At 40.1% G+C, this 20,654-nt stretch overlaps 1 non-coding gene across 1 annotated transcript; it reads left to right on the top strand.

Annotated features, from left to right (window-relative positions):
• Positions 1-8,119: 8,119 nt before the first annotated feature.
• Positions 8,120-8,251, top strand: LOC132648138 (small nucleolar RNA SNORA17). Its single transcript, XR_009586523.1, has one exon. It is a non-coding gene; the product is annotated as a small nucleolar RNA SNORA17 (small nucleolar RNA).
• Positions 8,252-20,654: the final 12,403 nt, after the last annotated feature.

Below are 20,654 nucleotides of genomic sequence, written 5' to 3'. Positions count from 1 at the left end.
CCCAGGCCCTTTGGAAGAACAGTATGTCCTCCTATCCACTGAGCTATCCTTCCAGTCCCAGGTACTCACTTGATGCATTGGTTAATAACTGCTCTGCAATTGTGTCCAACGCAGCACTCTTGTACTTCAGTTTATATCAGAATGCCTTCTTTGGTGGCTGAATGAAACATAGGTTCCCCAGAGTTCCTAACTCAGGGGGCTGGAATGACTCCTTGGAATCTCATTTCTACCAAGTGTGCAGTGGTAACAGCTGTCCTTAAGCTGAGATTTGAGACCCTCTTATCTGGAGTCCTTAGAGCATGTAATCCAGGAGAAGAGAAGGAGCAAGAACACCAAAAGACAGACTCAAGGTTCCCACTGACCTAATGAAGTTAAGCATAGAATGATAGAAACACCTCAGAGAACATGACTTACCTCTCCTTCCCTCAAAGCTTTGGGACTGGTGTATAATCATGGAGACTGTAGCTTAGAGGATAACTTTTCTCAAGTGATCTATAATGCATGGTTTGGAAACAGTGGAAGAGGTGCTTGCACTTTAATGCAATCTTCCTGGTGTGTATAAAGACATGTGTAGTTGAAATATTATGTGGTATGTGTTGTTCATTTTGTCTCCCAATCTGAGCAGAGAAAAATAAGTGTCAGTCAAAGCACTTCTAATGTGTCAAATTGTCTTTCATAAAATGACATGTCTATAAAAGACAGAAAAATAGTCTTAGAGAGAAAATTTTTCTGTACAAAAAACAAACACTATCATTGCCTTTTCAGTGAAAGCTATATTATTTGATAGCTATATTATTTCTATTTTGATTATCAATGTTGATTCAGAGTTGATGCAATATGAATGTTTCTTCAAGCTGCAATACATTCACCAATCTTAACAGAGACTACCTTTCACTGGACTGGAGGAAAGGCTTAGAGGGGAAGAGAGACAGAGTGGAACTTGGAGGAGATGGGGGATGGGGCTACAAGAGAGATAAAAAATGAATAAATTGTTAAATTTTTTTTCAATGCAGTTTATTCAGGAACCTTGAACAATCATCTGACCCTGGGGAAAGCCAGCCCACAGTTTAAATAGCCTCTGGGTAGCCAACCCCAGCGTGCCACATGGGCAATGCAGATAGGTCCACATACAGGGAAGCAAGCCAGATCCTCAGCCTTAGCCAAATATGGAGTTGTTTGTGACAGAGAGCACTCACCATCGGGAAGGTGGAAGGTGGAAACCAGCTCCATCTTTAAGGCATAGCATTCCGCAGCTCTCTACAGTTCCCCCTTTTTGTTTTAGACGCATCAGGCAAGAGTAGAGGTCTGATCTCTGATATTAGAAATAAATTAGGACTTTGTACCAATGTTCATTTAGGTGTCATCCACCCAAAGAGCATCAGACCCGTCCGATACCTTTTTCTCAGAGGCGGGACCTGGGGCATCAACCCGCATGCAATCAGACATGTTCTTCTCTGGGTCGAAAGCGGCTGACCCTGAGTGCAGTGCTTAGCCTCGCATCCTGAGCATAACATTTTAGCCCCCATGCTTGGGGAGACTGTCCTGCTTCAATGGCTGTAAAGGCCTGAATGGTCATGGCTGCATTACGCTGTTATGAGACTCTAATCTTGCATATATACCACAGGCAAACCAAGGAGACCAACACCAGAAGGCCTGCTAATGCTCCCACACCCGCCCATTCCTTCAGATGATTCATGGCTGCAGCAATCCATGATGATAATCCTGTGGCTAGTCCTTCGTCCACTCTGGTAGAATTTACCGTGACAATGGCCACTCTCAGCTGCTCCATCGTAGTATCGAATTCTCCAGTCCAATTACCTAAAATATAGCTAGACAATTGTTTAGACAGATTTGCATCACAGGAAAAAATCTCATGTTGTATGCTAGTGACTCAAAGTCCAGCATACTTTCATTGACAGCCAAGTTGAACGATTTGCCATAGGGTATCAATTTGCTCCTGCACGAGGTCAGAGAGAGAGTGGAACTTGGAGGAGATGGGGGGTGGGGCTACAAGAGAGATAAAAAATGAATAAATTGTTAAAAATATTTTTAAAAAATTAAAAAGATTCAAATAAGAAAAATGTTATACTGAAGAATGTGTGGCAAATACTCAAATTCCTGTTCCAGAAAGTGTTTCTAATTAGGAAAGTATATATATATATTACAGAGTGGATTCTGGTTACCTACTCACAATCCTCTCTTGGTTTCAACAACCAATTTGGGCACACATTAACACCATTCACCTAAAGAACAGATGAGAAGGCTAGATGAGAAGGTTTTTTGGTGTGCTGTAGGAAGAGAAGAATAGAAGCACCTATGTCCTCTTCTCTATCCTCGTCTGTGTTCATCCCTATTCTCCCTTAGACTTACTCTCTCCATGGAGGGAATCCCTTCCAGAGTACATTTATCTGAAAACAGGTAAGCCATAAATGGCAACACTTGGGTTGTGACACCACTGCTTTGGAGACACTCACTCAGGAATTTGAGTCATCTACAGAAATGGTAGTCATCACACACCACTCCACAGCTTTCCTTGGTAGGCAGCCTTTCGATGCAATCAGGAAAGTGGGCTCCTTTTTCTCAAATCTGGCTGCATACATGCATAAAACCCTTATTTAGAACAACAAACCTTATATCTGAAGTGTGAGTTGTGGCTCAGTTTCACTGATTCATTTCATCTTACAAGACTCACCTTTGACATATAATAGCTCAAACAGCACATGTGTTTGCTGGTCTTGGGTGTCTCTTTTCCTCACTCATTTTAAAGGAAAATGTGCTCAACATGTGCCTTGCCATTTCCAACATGGATGAATGAGGAGAACTCTATGCCAAGTGAAATAAACTTATAACAGGACAAACTGCATTATTACACTGACAAGAGGTATCCAAAATACTGTAATTCATAAAATGAAAGGGAATGAAAGGGTGGCTGGGAGGGTCCAGGGGAAGAAGGAATACTGGAGTTACTATTCAGTGCATGTAAATGTTTGCTAATCATGATAAAGAGGCTACAGAGCCACTACAGTATTGTGCCTGTGGTTAGAAATGTAAAAATCTATGCTAAATTTCAAAACAGAGATTTAATGTTATCTGTCTTATAAGACATATATCTGAGAAATTTTCTGCCAAAACATATACCAAAAGAACATAAGTAAATGTTTGGAGGTAAAGAATGTGGTAATTATCTCATTGTCCTGATTGTACCATTGTGTGTGAATATGACCACATTCATCAAACTGTATGTATTAAGCTATTGTCATGTAAAAACTATCACTGTGACACTTGTTATCACTGTGACACTTGTTATGGCTTCTACTTATAATCAAGCTTTAAGACAGTGAACAATACATGCCTTGTCTTAATATCGTCAGCAAATTTGAAAAGTGGCCCATATTATACTCATTTTTCAGATAAAGCATTTGAAGCTAAGAGAAGTTAATGTCCTAAACATACTTGCGTGTGCATGTCCACAAACATTTATGTTCACGTGCATGCGCCTACACATGCCTACATCCACAAAAAAATAGAGAAATTGCTGGCTTAAAAACAAAAGCAAAAACTACTATGACACTTGCAAAAAACCAAGTCACACTAGAAAGACTTCAGTGATTCATCTTGCGACTCACTTTCAAATCCTCTTATTTGCTGACTGCAAAAGGCACTTGGAATGCATTTTGGGGAAGAGGGATTTGAAAATCTTCAGACAACATTTCTTGATGAAACAGAGTTCAAGCTGTAAGGCAGGCTGCCCTCTAACTGATGCCAATCCTCCTGCCTCAGGCACTTAAGTGATAGCCTTGTGAAGATGTGTGTCATGCCTGGGATTATTTCTACAGTAAGAGAGTATACATTGTTTGTGTTTCCTCTTAAAAAAAAATTAGAAATAGTGATGTATCTGTCTTGGTTACTATTGCTGTGAAGAGACACCAGGACCAAGGCAACTCTTGTGAAACTAAAACATTTAACTGGGGGCTTGCTTACAGCTTCGGAGGGTTACCATTATCATCGCGGCAGGAAGCAGACAGGCACGGCTCTGGAGCAGTAGCCGAGAGCTTTGCATCCTGACCCACAGGCATTAGGAAGACAGAGACACTTTGACTGGTGTGGAGTTTTTTTAATTAATTATTTTTTATTAATCAGTTTTTTCACTTTGTATCCTAGCTGTAGCAGCCTCCCTTGTGTTCTCCCAACCCCATCCTCCCTCCCTCTTCTCCCATACCCCTCCCCCAGTCCACTGATAGGAGAGGTCCTCCTTCCCTTCCATCTGATCCTAGCCTATCAGGTCTCCTCAAGGCTGGCTGCATTGTCTTCCTCTGCGGCTTGGTAAGGCTGCTTCCCCATCAGGCGGAGGTGATCAAGGAGCAGGCCACTGAGTTCAAGCCAGAGACAGTCCCGCTCCCATTACTAGGAAACCCAGTTGGCCACTGAGCTGCCCTGGGCTACATCTGTGGGATTTTGGAACCTCAAAACCTACACACCCTCCAACACCGCCACACTTCTAATTCTTCCTCAACAACGGGGAAACCAAACATTCAAATATGTGATTCTGGGGGAAGGGTGTTGGGGGTGGCATTTTCATTCTTTCAAACCACATTGCCTAATGACACATTATAAAGTTCGGCCATTTTACTATAACACTTGGAAAATATATCAGTAATCTACCTCTCACCTGCTTCTAGTCAGCCTCTGATAAAAGATTAGTAATACATGTACTGGAAACTATGGAATAAAATCAGTTTTTGATGCACATAAAATTTTTCTCTTCAGTGGACTTGGAAGGGGGCAGGGAGGTGATAAGGAAGGGAGGGTGGGATTGGGAGGGAAAGAGGGAAGGAGCTAAGGCTAGGATAAAAGTGAATGACCTGTGATTAAAAGAAAAAGAAAAAAAAAAAAAGTAGAATTACTAAATAAACTTGAAAATTTTTTATAATGGAATAGTATGTAACAAAGAAAATAATAAATTAAATAAGCATACAAATTTTTTTCTCATCTTTGTTTAGTAATGTGCAATTAAACTTTTGGCAAACTTATTTCACAGAAAATTAAAACAGATTTATCAATAAAAACTCTGAATGTACCATTTGCCTAAATACTTGTAATAGATTAATTATGGTATTTACCATATCTTTTCAATTTAACTAATGCCAATACTGTGTCTTTAATATAGTCAAAGCAATTTTAATAAATAAATATATAAAAGACAAAGTGCCTTCAGACCAAGTGAAGTAATTTTAGAGTCAAGTATATATTTTCCTCCCTCAACAAAACTCCTCATTACATCCTGCTGTATAAATGTTTTTTTACAGATGAACCAGGTATATCTTTTCCAAATGCTTTCATTTTTTTGAATGTTTTATATATGTTTACAGTAAATACTGATCACATCCTTTGACCACTACCTCTCTTTAACTCTTCTTAGTTCCCCAACTCCATCTCCTTCCCAACTTCATGTCCTCTTGATTTTTATTGCCATTAATAAGATAATGTTTGGTTGATATTATTTTGTAATTTTATGTACAATAACCCATATAAAATATGAAACCTCAGGAGGAATAGACTGTAAAATGTCTTTAAAGCTTTAATAACCTTTTACCCTTTCCTATCAATTTCTATGCTGTGTTTTTACCATATGTTATTCAGAGCCATTGAATCATTCCTTTTCTGTCTTCATCCATCACAGGTGTTCTTCCACTTTGGCCACAAAGCTATTTGTGATGAATTAGCCTCTCATTAGTACTTTAATTATTCCAGTCTTAGTTCTGAATGTCCTGGATGATATTTATTACTCTAAGGTGAGTCATTCCCAAAATGAATTATTTGGTTTCTTCCCAGATTCTAAGACGTAAGCAAATCATTACCAATTTTATTAAATGCAAAATGAAGATAAAAATTAAAACCGTATTTTTTTTTCTTGAACTTCTCAAAGTCCGTTATGTAACATAGGTGATGTCACATGCTCTGACCTTTTATGGTTGAGGATGGTTGTGTCATGACAAGTTGTTATAAGAGGAATTTTATTTCTTTAAAATGGCAAGCATTTAATAAGACTTAACAAAAAACATCCAGTCTTTGCATGAAAAAAAAAATCTTGTTTATTACTTAGATCCTTTGGCTGAGCTTTGTAGCTGAAATATTAGGAACTTTCCATAGAGGTCTTTGTGCACACAGATGAGCCCTGGAGAAGCCAGGAAAAGTTAAACACATAGGCTCACCTCTTCAAAGGAAGAATATGTTGACCTGTCCCCCTCTCAGGATTCTGGGAAAGGATGTAGTTTACAACCTTGGTGCCATCTGTAGAGCCTAACTTCACCTGTATGTCCCCCAGAAATTATGAAAAAAACTCTTAATATTTATATGGAACCATAGAATATTTCAAATAACCAAAGAGATATTGGAAAAGAATAACAAAGCCAGAGGTTTCATGCCTGTGATATCAAATTATACTTTAATCCTGTATTTGAAACAACAATTTAAGCAGTGTGGTATTGGTATAAAAGCAGACACATACTTGCAGTGGTGCAAAGACAGGACATGCATCTGCAAATCATCTTTGAAGGATTTCCAGGAACTCTAAATAGTGCAAATGACAGCCACTCTGTATGGACAATCTGAAGATCTGAGCAGTGTAAACTCCAGTGTTACTCGGCATAGGGAGGGTACTACAGCTGTTGAAGATTCATGCCCAAACCAAGCTTCACAAGTGCTCTCTCCTACAGGCTTTCCAGCTCTGTGTTTACTTTAAGTCTACAGATCATTTTGAGCTCGTTTGTAATGACTTTGATATTTGGATTCGAGTTCTTTTTGACTGATTCAATTTGTTCTTTGACAATTGCACATATATATATATATATATATATATATATATATATATATATAATGCATTCTGTTTCCTTCTCGCCACCATCATTCCTATTTCCTCCCCTCAGATCCTGTTCCACATTCATGCCTTTTTTTGTGATCAGTGGATTTTAAACAGAACTGTCTGTGTGGGTCACAGGTATGAAACTCATATGGTTAATGGCTGGGTTTATAGTGCTGCAAATATTATTTCTTCCTGTTTAACAGGCCTCGAATCCAAGGCAAGAAGATTTGGTTACCCCTGTAGCAGTCATGTCACTATTTCACCATTGGGTACATCTTGCTTAGCAAGTCGCCATTTCAGTTTTCAGAGTTTACAGCTGGGTAAGTCTATTGGTGCCCAATCTTCCAGCATCCTACATAGAGACCTCTGGCGCTGTGAATGCTAGCTAGTAGAAAAGAAATCCACAGCTGAACTCCAGTTTCTTCACACTGTATCTGGCAAGCAAGGTGTGTGGATCTAATGCAGGGAGATAACTGCTTATTTTCACAAAATTATTGGTTTAAATATTTGTTAAGTACCATGTCTAAGGCATAGGGAAATCTATTTTTGTACTATAATTTGTAGTGTATTCACCTGCCTAAAAGATCTAAGTAATGTAATATTTCTAAACCTCAAAGTATAACAGATTCAGTTAAAGAAAATGACCAACATCAGAAAAATATAATGTGTATGTCATTTATTGTAGTAGATTATTTTCCCTTTGAATTCCGTTCAGTATGCTATTATATAGATTTAAGGAAACCATTCTGAAAATTACTCCTTGTAGAATTTGTTCAAAACCTATGTGAGCCAAAAAGTAAAAAGAAAAAATATCTAAGAAATACAGATAATTAAAAGAACAAACACTTACTTAATCTTTATTTAGAGATAAAACCAGTTTTAAGTTAGTCTACAGCATGGATAAAATGAGGCATTTTACTGGGGCTGTGAGATCTATGATATCTAAGAGAGAAATTCAACAAGCAAGAGATAACAGAACAATCTATTTTCCTTGCCTACGAGCAAATAATAGAGTCAAGCCTTTCATACCAAATCAGAAAAGGGTTTAAATGAAAACAAAGAAACAAAACCCAGGAAACTGGGAAGTCATAACCTTTAAAACACTAAGATGACATTTTCCCCTTAAGCCACTGAAAAAGAAAACTATGAAAGCTATGGTAGTTTCAAAAAACTCACAGCAATATGACAGTGGTCACTCAACAGATTCACCACTTATAATTGTTGAACAGATGTCTTTAGTTCACCAATCTGAACACCCCTGCCCCTAGAGGCATTGCAAGTGTAGCTGCTGTGTCACATGACTGCTAGTAGGTGGCAAAGAGAAGAAAGGCTATGTCTGTGTTCAGTGCTCTGACCTATGAGTATCTGAATGATTAGTAGCCTAACATTCCCTGAAAAAAGCAAGCTGGCTTGAGATGACCACCAGTAGGGCACAGCGCAGCCTGGCATTGGGGAAGTGAAGACCATGTCTGAGATGACCCTCGATTGGCTTCATAATGAGCAAGTGGAGCATAGCACCCCTGAAACCGCTACTAGGATGACCCCAGACACCCAGAGACCCCAGGTGCCACTAAAAGGAGCAAGTAAGTGGTGGAAAAATCAAAGAGAGACAGAAGGATGTGGGCATGGTGAAGAGAGGCAGAACTGGAGACTTGAGGGTAGTAAGGAACAGTCCGATATAAGTAGCCAGTGATGACACCTAAGGCCATGGAGTCTAGGCATGTGCTGCTACTGGGGGCCACACCCGTGTTCACAGACCTGCATCAGCAGGGGTCTGTTACCACCAAAGGGCAGGTAGGTATCCCTGGTCTGGGCTGCTGCCTGGGGACATGTTGATTGGTTTGAGCCATGTTGCATTTCCTGGGGAATGTACGTGACTGTTCCATGAGTGACCTCCTTGAGGCAAGCCCTTGGAGCTTCTCTCCCACCTGACAAGACAAGTGGGAATGATATCCAGGACAACCGCATCAGTTTTCAAGAGATGGGGCCATGATTCCTGCTTATTTAAAGGTTTAGTGAAGACGTTATTGGCCAAGACCTTTAAAAAAGATTCCTTAGTAGATAGTCTTAAAAAAATGATTTAAAAATATTTGAGAGGAGAGAAAGGGCTTAGAAATGTCAAGTACTTCTTCTGAAGACCTAAGTATGCCAAGACATTGGAGTGAGGGAAAAGTTCAAAACCAACTAAGAGAAGATAGGGCCTAAAGAGACAGAGACAGGGTCTAAATGTCAACAGTAAAGAGACCATTCTCAGGACAAGTTAGTTCATTTTTAGATCAACCTAGTACATAAAATTTGATATGCTCTTAAAAGAAATGTAAGTTGGATAGATTCATCCTTGCTTTGGACAGGGACTTATATAGAAGGGAAAAATAGTATGGGTTCATGAAAAACAAATGTTAACTGTTAGTTTCTGCTCTATGAAAAAGCTGTATAGAGTAGGACCATACTATAAAATTAGACATAAAAAATGGCATAAAAGACAACTTAAAATATATGATGAGCATATTGAATTAGACTGTGATAAGATGCAAAGGTTATATTGCTGTTAAAAGTTTATTCTTGGATTCTAGTTATTTTTTCTTTGAAACTGCATTTCTGCTGCCAGCCTGCACAGAAATCAAACTGGTTGTGCCTGGCTAGAGATAATCATTTGGCTTGCAATACAGTAGTTAAATCATTTGCCTTGCTATATTTAGGTGTGCTTAGCTATGACATAATAATTTAGATTGTAATACTCTACTACTTAGATTTGGGTAAAGGTTAATTACTGCCAGAAGGGGAAACTTAAAAGTACTTGTTGAGATTTTTGGATAACTATTAAAGGGAAATCTAATGCTGCCTTATGCTTTGAATGCTCTGAAATTCTGTATAAATAAAGATGGCTCAAGCCATTCAGGGCCACCTGCTCAAACTTCAACAAGTGGTTAGAGTCTTCCTTTCCATGGACTCCACAACTCACAACTCCGTACAAGGTTACTGAACCTGCCGGATTCAGACGCTGGCAGTTGATGTCTGAAGGCTCTGCAGAACTGACCCCACCCCTCACCTGGGCATCATGGAAGAGCTGGCTCTGGGGAGTGTGAAAGCAAGAGAGCTTACCTCACCAACTGCAGTACTCAGGAGAGCAGGTCCTGCACATTGTGGGAGTTACAGGTGAACCAGACCGAGGATAGGATTGTGGGAGACCTGGCCCTACCCCTCATCTCCCATGTAGTGGCAAGGACAAGGGAGAGATATCTGCCCCCCCTTCACCTGCAGCAGGGTGGAGACTTGGCTCTGGAATCATGGGAACAGGACAGCTACCCTACTCAAGAGAGTAAGCCTTGTACCACAGTAGGATAGCACAGTAGAGCTAACCCTGGTGGCAGAGGAAGGAGTGAACTGGCCAGCCACTTGTCCACCCAGGAGTAACATGAGCAAATGAGAGATGACACCCCCCCTTGCCCCTTACCAGCTACGGCAGGCAGGAGAACTGGCCCAAGGCCATCAGAACAGGAGAGCTGTCCCTGCCCATCACCTGCTGCAGCACTTGGGAAAGCAGGCCCTCTGTACCTTGCCTGGGAAGCGCAGTAGAACTGGCCCTATATGTGAAGGTTGTGGGTAAGTTGCCCTGAGGCTGTGAGTATGAGAGAACCACCTGCCTCTTGTAGGCTGGGTGATGGTAGACAATCCCCCTTCCCTCCCTCATCCCTAGCCACTTCTGGCAGGCGGGGTCTTAAGAGTGGAAGAAGCAGCCACGTCCCTTACCAGCTGCAACAGTGGGGAGAGCAGACCCTGCACATCACCTGAGTGACAGGGTAGAGAGCTGGCCCAAAGGGCATGAGGATGGGAGAGCCGGTGCTGTGATCAGTCAGATACCTCTCAGACCCAGACGCGGGGCTTTAACTTGGCCCATCCCAACATTTACCCTATTGGTGAACTGCTGTAATCCGTGAAGACACAAAACTATAGGATCTCCATGACACAGGGCAAGAACAGGCTATCTGAGAGGAGTCCCAGGGGGGCTCCTGTATTGATAGCTTAGCAGAAGCTAGAGAACTCCCTTGTACCAGATCAACAAGTCATTGCAGTGAACATTTAAAGGCAAGAAGTGTGCACAAAAAGACACACTGTGAAACATTACAACATCCACAATGAGATTTTTATTTTTTTCTCTGTGGGGAGGTTGCAAGGGTGGAATACAGGTACAAAGAGAGAAAGAGGTGAGTGGGATTGGGGTGCGGGGTGTGAAATTATGAAGAGCAATAAAACCTTAAAGAAAAAAGATTAACGTCAAGGGCAACCCTTTCATTTCATTGTGAAAGAGAGAGAGAGAGAGAGAGAGAGAGAGAGAGAGAGAGAGAGAAAGAAAGAAAGAAAGAAAGAAAGAAAGAAAGAAAGAAAGAAAGAAAAAGAAACTGGGTTTTTCTCTCATTATCATATTAGTTACTTTTCTCATTATTGTAACAAAATATTTGACGCAACCACCTTAAAGTAAAAATTGTTTGGCCCTCGGGTTGAAGGAATGTTCCACCACAGGAGAAATTTGTGACGGCAGGATCATGAAGCTACTGGTCAGCACTGTGTCCATAATCAAGAGGCAGAAAGAGATGAACACTGCTTCTCAGCTTTTCCCTTTACTGTTGAACTCAGGGCCCCAGATCATAGAGCAGTGCTGCCCACATCAGAGTAGGTTCCCCCTGCCCAGTGAAGCCTTTCTGAATACATTCTCATGACAAACCCAAAGGTGTGTTTCCATGGCAATTCTAAATCCTGCCACATGTATAATGAAGATTATTCATTACATTGTCTATGAATGACAGCACCTCTGGAGATGAAAAGCCACGCGTGTAATACATACACTAATGTGTATGGGCGGTTCGTAATTCTACTTGAAAAAAAAAAAAAAAAACTCTTTCTGCTTTGGGCTCCCAAATAGAGTTATGATTTAAAACTACACAGGTATCATTTCTCACAAGGGCTTGCCATAGGGATTGTATGCTTGGAATTCAAAATCAGTTCTCTTCAGAACTGTAGAAAAAGAGGAAAATCTTTTTTTGCTAAAGAGAATGTAATAATAAAAAGATGATACCTATGCAAATTGTCTTCCCAGGGCTATAAATGTTCCTAAACCTCTCCTTTCCATTCATTCTTCCCCAGCTGCTTTTGTTTAATAAGAAGGGTATTTTTAGCTATTTCTAGAAGCCAGGATTGGGTCCCATGCACCCATAGTCAGGCATCTTCACCCACATCAACATTAACCAATCACAAAGTTCTCTTTCTAATTCACTCTTCAGCAGACTCCGGGGAGCCCATTAGGAAGAATTTCATCCAGGAAGGCCATAACAGAGCTTGCCAATCAGAAGAAGAAAGAGAGAACATGCACAGAAGGAAATGCGAGCAGTTGACATGGGGCAGTAGATTTCTTCTCTCTAGAGAAATGTAAATTCCTATGAATCGATGCCTTCCACACAAAATCACCTCCTATCAAAGGAAAATACTTAGGAGAGGTGAGGGCAAGAAGGAATAACAGCTCAGGGGCTGGGAGTAGCTCAGATGGGAAAGTTCTTGTCCAACATGTGCACTGAGCTCGATCTCTGAACTGTATAAACTGGGCATGGCGGCACCCATACTCTTGGGAGACAGAACACTGGGATCAGAACTTCAGTTACTGTCAACTACATAACAAGTTCCAGAGTTGCAGAGCAGCTTGTGATACAAAAGACCCTGATTAGAAAGAGGGAAGATGAGAAAGGCAGGAAGAAGAACTATGCAGGAGAGCTGCTATTGTATATTCTCTTTACAGTCTCAAAGGCAACCTTGTTATTTAGTCTTTTATTTAAGGCAGATATTATCTCACAAGAAGAAGAAGAAGAAGAAGAAGAAGAAGAAGAAGAAGAAGAAGAAGAAGAAGAAGAAGAAGAAGAAGAAGAAGAAGAAGAAGAAAGGGAAATCAAGGTACCAGAAGATATCTCAGTTAGGAAGAGCCCTTGCCGTGAAGTTATCAGAACCTGAGTTCAAATTCCTAGCACCTATATACAAAGCCAGGCATGGCCCATGTGTGTCTGCAATTTCTGCACTGAAAGAAGAGAAGAGCAAGAACAAAGAGATCATTTGAACTCTCTAGCTGCCTGACTGTCTCAGGTTCAGGGAGAGAGCCTGCCTGAAAGGAATAAGGCAGAGAGGGATAGAGCAGGAAGACACACACACACATTATATCTACCTATGGGAGAGAGAGAATAAAGGAAGGAAGGAAGGAGAAAGAAGGAAGGAAGGAAGGAAGGAAGGAAGGAAGGAAGGAAGGAAGGAAGGAGAAAGGAAAGAAGGAAAGGAGGGAGAGTGGAAAGAAAGAAAGAAAGAAAGAAAGAAAGAAAGAAAGAAAGAAAGAAAGAAAGAAAGAAAGAAAGAAAGAAAGAAAGGAAGGAAGGAAGGAAGGAAGGAAGGAAGGAAGGAAGGAAGGAAGGAAGGAAGGAAGGAGGGAAGGAAGACCGAGGTCAGGTGTAATGACATGCAAGCAGGAGAATCAGAGTTCAATGTCATTCTTGGCTACATAGATATTGAGGTAGCAAAGAAAATATGAAACACTGTTGGAAGAAAAGAAGGAATAAAATAAAAGTCCCATGTCTTTGAAGTAGAGAAAACAATGACAAGTGTATGAACAACACATTCATTTGTAGGCAGTGAGTGTAATAATAATCATATGTGAAAGATGAGAAGTTACTTATTAAAGAATTTACTTTTTATAGTATGTAGAAGGATAAAATTAAACTCCTTATGGTATTAGATAGATAGATAGATATAGTGTGTGTATGTATATGTGTATATGCATATATGTATGTATGTACATGTACACATGTGTGTGTGTGTGTGTGTGTGTGTGTGTGTGTGTGTGTGTTTTAAAGAGGCCAGGCAAGAATATATTTGTAGAGAAGGTCAAGAAGCTTCTTTGGAATGAGCTAATCCTTACAGGAGTAAGAAATTGGCCAAGGAAAACTACTGACTATATGTGCCAGAGAGAAGACTGTTATAAAAGTGATGTCTGGCTGTTCTCTAAGAATTGGCTCATGTGAACCCAGTGGATTTATATCTGTGCAGAGGGGAATAAAGAAACTGTGAATAACAAAGAAGCAGGCTTTCATTAAAAGCTGTCACAGGATGTCTTGAGCAGCCACACTGCTGCTTGCACAATGCAGTCCAAGAGAGAAGGACCATTAGTGGAGCCTGGGAAAGAGCCTGATAGATGACTAAGAACTTCAGCAAACCAGCATGGTCAAAAAATCCTGAAAATGCCTGGCCAAGGTAGGAAACTGAAGAAAATCTGCCCTGAGAAAATAAAGTTATCATTTATTTAAATTTATCTGTTGTAGAAGAATGAAAGCAGAAGACATAGCTCTGACAGTCTGCTCAAGTTCCTGAAAACAAGATTATCATCTGAGAGAATTATGACAGAGCTAAGGGTCTCCAACAATAGCTATTGTGATTTATGGTGGTAGAAGAAAAAATAAAAAGGAAAATAAAAAGAATAATTCTCCTTCCTTGTGGATTGCCAATGCTGGAAGCATGGAGAATAAAATGCTTCATGTTTTCTTCTGGGTCTTAAAGAGACTCTAAAGATCTTGAATCTTTCTTCTTTATGTAATACATTATAATACATGATATTAATATTAGAGTTAAATCTTAAATGCTAGGTGAAGGAATCAGCATTTATGAGACAGGTAATGAGAAAGCGATACCTCAATGTTTTCTACTATCTAAACAGCTCAGTTTTGAGGACTGTGGTACTATCCTCAGGCACTTGATCCCTAGAGAGGGTAACACTTGAATCCTCTTATTAAGGTTGTTTTGCTTGCTTTTCTAGCTGTTAGTACTAGCCTTGCTAACCCTGGAAACTAAATAAATAAATTAACATAAAACTATAACTTCAAGCATATCCAGAAGCACTCCATTGTTCTCTTCCTGAAGTTCTTTATGTGACTAACTTTAGGCCAGGTTTTCAAAGAGTTTTTACCCCTTAATATCCATGATATGTTCTTTATCCTTCTAGTTTTGCATTTCACAGAAGGTTATTGGGATGAAGTAATATACAGTATAGAGCATTTTACATCTTTCTTCATTCACTTAGCATAGTGCATTTGAGTGAATTTCTGTTCTTGTATTTACCAGTTCTGGTTCCTTTGATTTCTAAGTCATACAGATGGGCTGCAATCTGGTTATTCATTTCCTAGTTATGAGATTTGAGTGTTGTTTCAGAATTTGGCAATTACCCCCCTCCCCCCAAAAAAAAATTCTACTGGAGAACACGTACAGATGACAAACACCTTTGGCAACGTCACTGGATACAAAATTAACTCAACAAAACAAAACAAAACAGTTGTTCTGCTGTATAAAAATGACAAATGGGCCAAGATAGAAATTAGGGAAACTACACCCTTCACAACAACCCACAAATAACATAAAATATCCTGGTATAACTCTTAACCAAGCAAGTCAAAGACCTATATGACAAAAACTTCAAGTCTCTGAAGAAAGAAATTGAAGAAGACGTCAGAAGATAGAAAGATGTCCCGTGGTCATGGATCGGCAGGATTAACAACTGATTTGTCACTTTTTCTACCCTTCAATTAGATGTTGCTTTGAAACATGGCTGCTTTCTTCTAAAAACTAACTTTACCTTAATTGTGTGGGATTAAAGATGTATACCAAGAGCATGCCTGTATCCCCAGGAGAGGTATTAAAGATGTGTCATTCCAGACACATCACACAGACCTAGAAGGTCTTTGGATGTGGCCTTTTGCCAGAGCAGCCATGTTGCTAGATTAAAATTCCTCTACCGAAAGGTAAACAAAATATTCAACCTGTATTCATTTTCATACCTGAACAACAGTCAAAATTTTACTTGTTTCAAAAATTGTCTCTAACAGGAGTAAAACACTAAAATAACACAAAACCACAGACGCATTCTCCAATAAAATAAACTAAAATAATTTTACATAAGCATAGAAATAACACAAATAGAATGAGGACTTTCTTCAATCAAATTAAAGCAAAATAAATTTACATAAGCACAGACTTTTTTCACATATGATCACTTAATTTTTTTAGGGCTTGCTATATTTTTTCTTCTTTTGGAATTATGTGTACTCTTTATTGGTTCTCTTAGTGAAGACTAGACAGTGAATTTTGCCTTCTTGCCAACCATGTACCAGAACTAATAGTTGCTTCATCGTGTTGGCAGAAACCAGACTTTCTGCCTTGTGCACAATCATATTTGGCTGAGACAGCCTTGACTCAAGAACTTCTGATGTAAGCTAGATGGAAAACATTGTCATCGTGTTCACATCCCCTTCACCCCAGCAATTGATTTATGATCAGCACACCAACTAATGTTGGTCCATAAAGCTGAAACTCATGTAATTGTACAGTAGCTACAGAAAATAACACAAGGGGGTTTTTTGTTTTGTTTTGTTTTTGTTTTTGTTTTTGAGCTACTGAGAATAATACAAGCTGATCAAGAGAAAAAAAAATCTTGAAAACAGATCTGAGTCTCTGGAAGGTACAGTGGAGAAAAAACAAAAATAAAGACAGTCCCAATAGTCAAAGTTGTCAAACCATTAAGTAGGTCACACCACCCTGAAGCTTGCTGTGCCCCTAAACTTCCTGGCTATATGAGTGAGTAAATTTGTGTCTGTGTGGATACCTGTGTGCTTGTCGTGTATGTTTGGGGTGGGGGGATGATCTGCACATGTGGTTACGTAGAGGTAAGAGTTTTAATATCAGATTTGTGCTTCTTCTCCTGCTCTCTGCTTTACTTTTTGGTGTTATTTTGTTTTGAGACAAAGCCTCTCACTAGACTCAAAGCCCACTGAGTTCTCTGGCCAGTGAACTCCAGAGTTCCTCTTGTCTCTTCCCCAATCTGGATCCCACCCATACTAGGGTACAGGCACCCTCTAACTTGCTCAGCTTTTACATGGGTGCTAGGATCCAAACTCACACCCTTACCCTGCCTGGCAAAGTCCAGAGCCATGTCCTAGTTTCAATATTTTTAAACATGCTTTTAGTTGAAATGAAATTGCATCACTTCCCCCTTTCCTTTTCTCCCACAAATCCTTTCTATGTTCCCCCAAGTCTCAAATTCATATCTCTTTTTCAGTTATTATTGTTACATAAATATGTGTATGCACACACATGTAAGATAAATAGAGGAGCATATATAGGGGACCATATATATCCCATTTACATGTATATAGGAGATATATGTATCTATATGTGTATATCTATATGTATATATAAATATAGATATATCCTACTGAGTCTATGTTTTCTGTTTCTGTGAATATGGCTTCCAGACTAATCACTTTACACTAGTTGGCCAATACGGAGGAGACACATCCATAAGAGACTAACAGCCTTCACTCAGCAGTCTTTAGTTACCTGTAGTTCTTTGTCTAGGGTAGAACTCCATGAAATTCTCCCTCTTGAGCATTAGCATCTTTACTGATAACGATATCGTTGCAGTCATGTTTATGCAGCCATCTCTAGGAAAGACTGTTCTGAGTATTTCTTCCGAGTGAGAACCTGTAGTTTACCATTTTCTTAAGACCTCACAGAGCTCACAATGTCTCACAAGTGGGCACTCAAAAACATTTTTGCATTTTAACATTTTTTAAATGCCTTCATTGTTTCCAGTTTTCATACTCTGGTTCATTTTTGTCTCTTGCCCGTGTCTCATTTCTTTTTTTTTTTTTTTCTCTAACTCTCATTGTACTTAAAGTGTGTTTTCCTTGTTTAGCCACTTACTACAGCTATTTCACTTTGTATTTTTAAAAATGTATTTGTGGGAGGACGACAAGATGGCGGTGCCAGGAGAACACTGCGTCTGAGGAGCAGGACAACATTTCCCATACAGTGACCAAGAGGCTGAACTCTGGGCCCTAAAACAACAGCGATTGTGTTTCCCAGGTGAGAGGAAAGCCCCATGGTGTGGGAATCAGTCAGGTCCACGCTCAGGTCCCCCAGCCAGAACCTAATAGAGATCTCGGGTCATTCAGGCACTAGGTCCCCAGACCAGAGCCACACGCCTGCATGTTCTGATCACATTCCCAGGCCGATCGGTGGGCACAAAAAACACCACAGACCGGGAGTCCCTGTTGCCAGAGAACTCCACAGGGAAGGAAGGAAATTAAACTGACTTGGATCACCCAGTCTTTTCCTGCAAAAAGTCTCACAGACCAGCGGGTACGAGCCGCCATCACTGAACTTGACTCCAGCCACAAGCACACAGAGTTGCTGTGCTCCAGCTCTACAGCTGTGTGTCCAAGGCAACAAAGACTGGGAGTCACTGTCGGGAGAAATCCTCACAGGGAATTAAGCAAAGGGGATGGACTGAGGCCACCCAGTATATCCCTGGGATAGGTCCCGCAGACCAGCCCAACCAGGGACCTGCTGTGCGCCAGATAGCCTGCTGTTACCAGGAGAGCTGTAACAAACTACCACAGATTACCACTTGGGTACTGGGGCACAGAGCCCCAACCTCAGACCTACAAAAGCCCAGAATCCCTGAGATCAACACCCAGATACTGCTCAAAGGGGCAACCAATTATCCCTAACAAAACTGACCAAACCACTAGACACACAGGTTACAACAACAGATCACTAAATCTACAGCAAGAAATCCAGAAGCAGGGCAGCTGTCTTCAGGACTTCCCCAGGCGAGAGGAGAACCCTCTCAACTAACAAGGATCACAGTTACCACTCAGGTCTCTATCCCTGAGGTGAGCATCAGCAACTCCTGAAAAACACCAGCCATCCAGTGACTATACCCAAAAAGCTGAGAAGGTTTCCTTCAGGAAAAATCATCTTCCTGCCAAAGGGATTCTCTCCATCACAAGATCCCCAGGTACCACCAGAAACTAACCCCAAACACCTAAGATAGCCCAATGCGTAGACACCAGCATAAAAGCTCAACCAACAAAAGACAGAGCAATATGGCATCTCCAGAACACAGTTATCCAGGGGCAAGTAGCCCTGGACACCCCAGCATAATTGAAATTTAAGAAGATGACCTAACAACTATGCTCATGAAGAGGATAACAGAGGAAACAAATAAAATACATAAGACCTAGAGGAAGATAAACTCAAACAGATTATGGCCATCCATAAAGAAATAGAGGAAAGTTGCAGCCAAACAGTTTGTGGCCTTTAGAGAGGAAATGTTTAAATCCCTGAATGAAATAAAAGAAACACGATTGTTCAAACAAACAGCTGAGAGAATTGATGAAAAAACAGGAAAATACATTCAGACAGGTGAAGGAAATCAACAAAACGGCTCAAGATCTGAAGATATAATTGGAAAAAATAAAGAAAACACAAATGGAGGAAATTGTGGAGAGAAAGAACTTAGGGAAGAAAACAGGAACTACGGAGGTTAGCATAACCAATAGACTACCAGAAAAAATACAAGAACAAAGAAAAAACACTAAAAGCTGCAAGGGAAAAAGACCTAGTAACATATAACGGCAAACCTATTAGAATCACACCTGACTTTTCAACAGAGACTATGAAAGCCAGAAGGGCCTGGACGGATATCATGCAGACCCTAAGAGAACACAGACGTCAGCCCAGGCTACTATACCCCACAAAACTCTCAGTCCTCATAGACAGAGAAAACAAGATAGTCAATGAAAAAAACAAATTTCAACAATACCTACACATGAATCCAGCATTACAGAAGACACTAGAAGGGAAAATACAACCAAAGAAAACTAGCTACTTTCGAGAAAATACAAGAAATAATTAACCTCATTACAGTAAAACAAAAAGCAACCAAGCACACAACCTTATGACCACAGCCAACATTGAAATCAAAGGATCTAACAGCCACTGGTCAGTAATCTCTCTCAACATCAGTGGACTCAAGTCTCCAATAAAAAGATACAGACTAACAGAATGGATGTGTAAACAAAACCCAGCAATCTGTTGCATACAAGAAACACACCTAAGTCACAAAGATAGACATTACCTGAGGGTAAAGGGATAGAAGACAGCTTTCCAAGCAAATGGATGCAAGAAGCAAGCAGGAGTAGCCATTCTAATATCTGATAAAATAGACTTTCAACCAAAATTAATAAAAAGAGATGGGGAAGGACACTTCATACTCATCAAGGGAAAATTCCACCAGCAAGACATCACAATCCAAACATCAAGGCCCCAAATACAAGGGCACCCACATTTGTAAAAGAAACATTGATAAAACTTAAACCACATATAGATCCACATACATTAATACTGGGAGACTTCAACACCCCACTCTCAACAAAGGACAGGTCAACAAAACAGAAGTTAAACAAAGAAACAATGTCTCTGACAGAGGTCATGAATTAAATGGACCTAATACCCATTTACAGAACCTTACACCCAAACACAAAAGAATTTACCTTCTTCTCAGCACCTCATGGAACCTTCTCCAAAATAGACCACATAGTTGGTCACAAAGCGAGCCTCAACAGATACAAGATTGAAATAATCCCTTGTATCCTGTCTGATCACCATGGAATAAAGCTGGACCTCAACAACAACAAAAATAGCAAAAAGCCTACACACACATGGAAACTGAACAACTTGCTACTAAGTGACAGCTTGGTCAGGGAAGAAATAAAGAAAGAAATTAGTCTTCCTAGAACTCAATGAAAATGAAGACACAACATACCCAAACTTGTGGGACACAAGGAAGGCAGTACTAAGAGGAAAGTTCATAGCACTAAGTGCCTTCAAGAAGAAATCTGAGACAGCTCATTCAAGCAACTTAATGGCT

Source organism: Meriones unguiculatus, chromosome 15, assembly GCF_030254825.1.
Source record: "Meriones unguiculatus strain TT.TT164.6M chromosome 15, Bangor_MerUng_6.1, whole genome shotgun sequence".
In the NCBI taxonomy this organism is placed as follows: Eukaryota; Metazoa; Chordata; class Mammalia; order Rodentia; family Muridae; genus Meriones; species Meriones unguiculatus.
The sequence above is the reverse complement of the archived record's forward strand: the minus strand, read 5'-3'. Positions and strand labels throughout refer to the sequence as shown.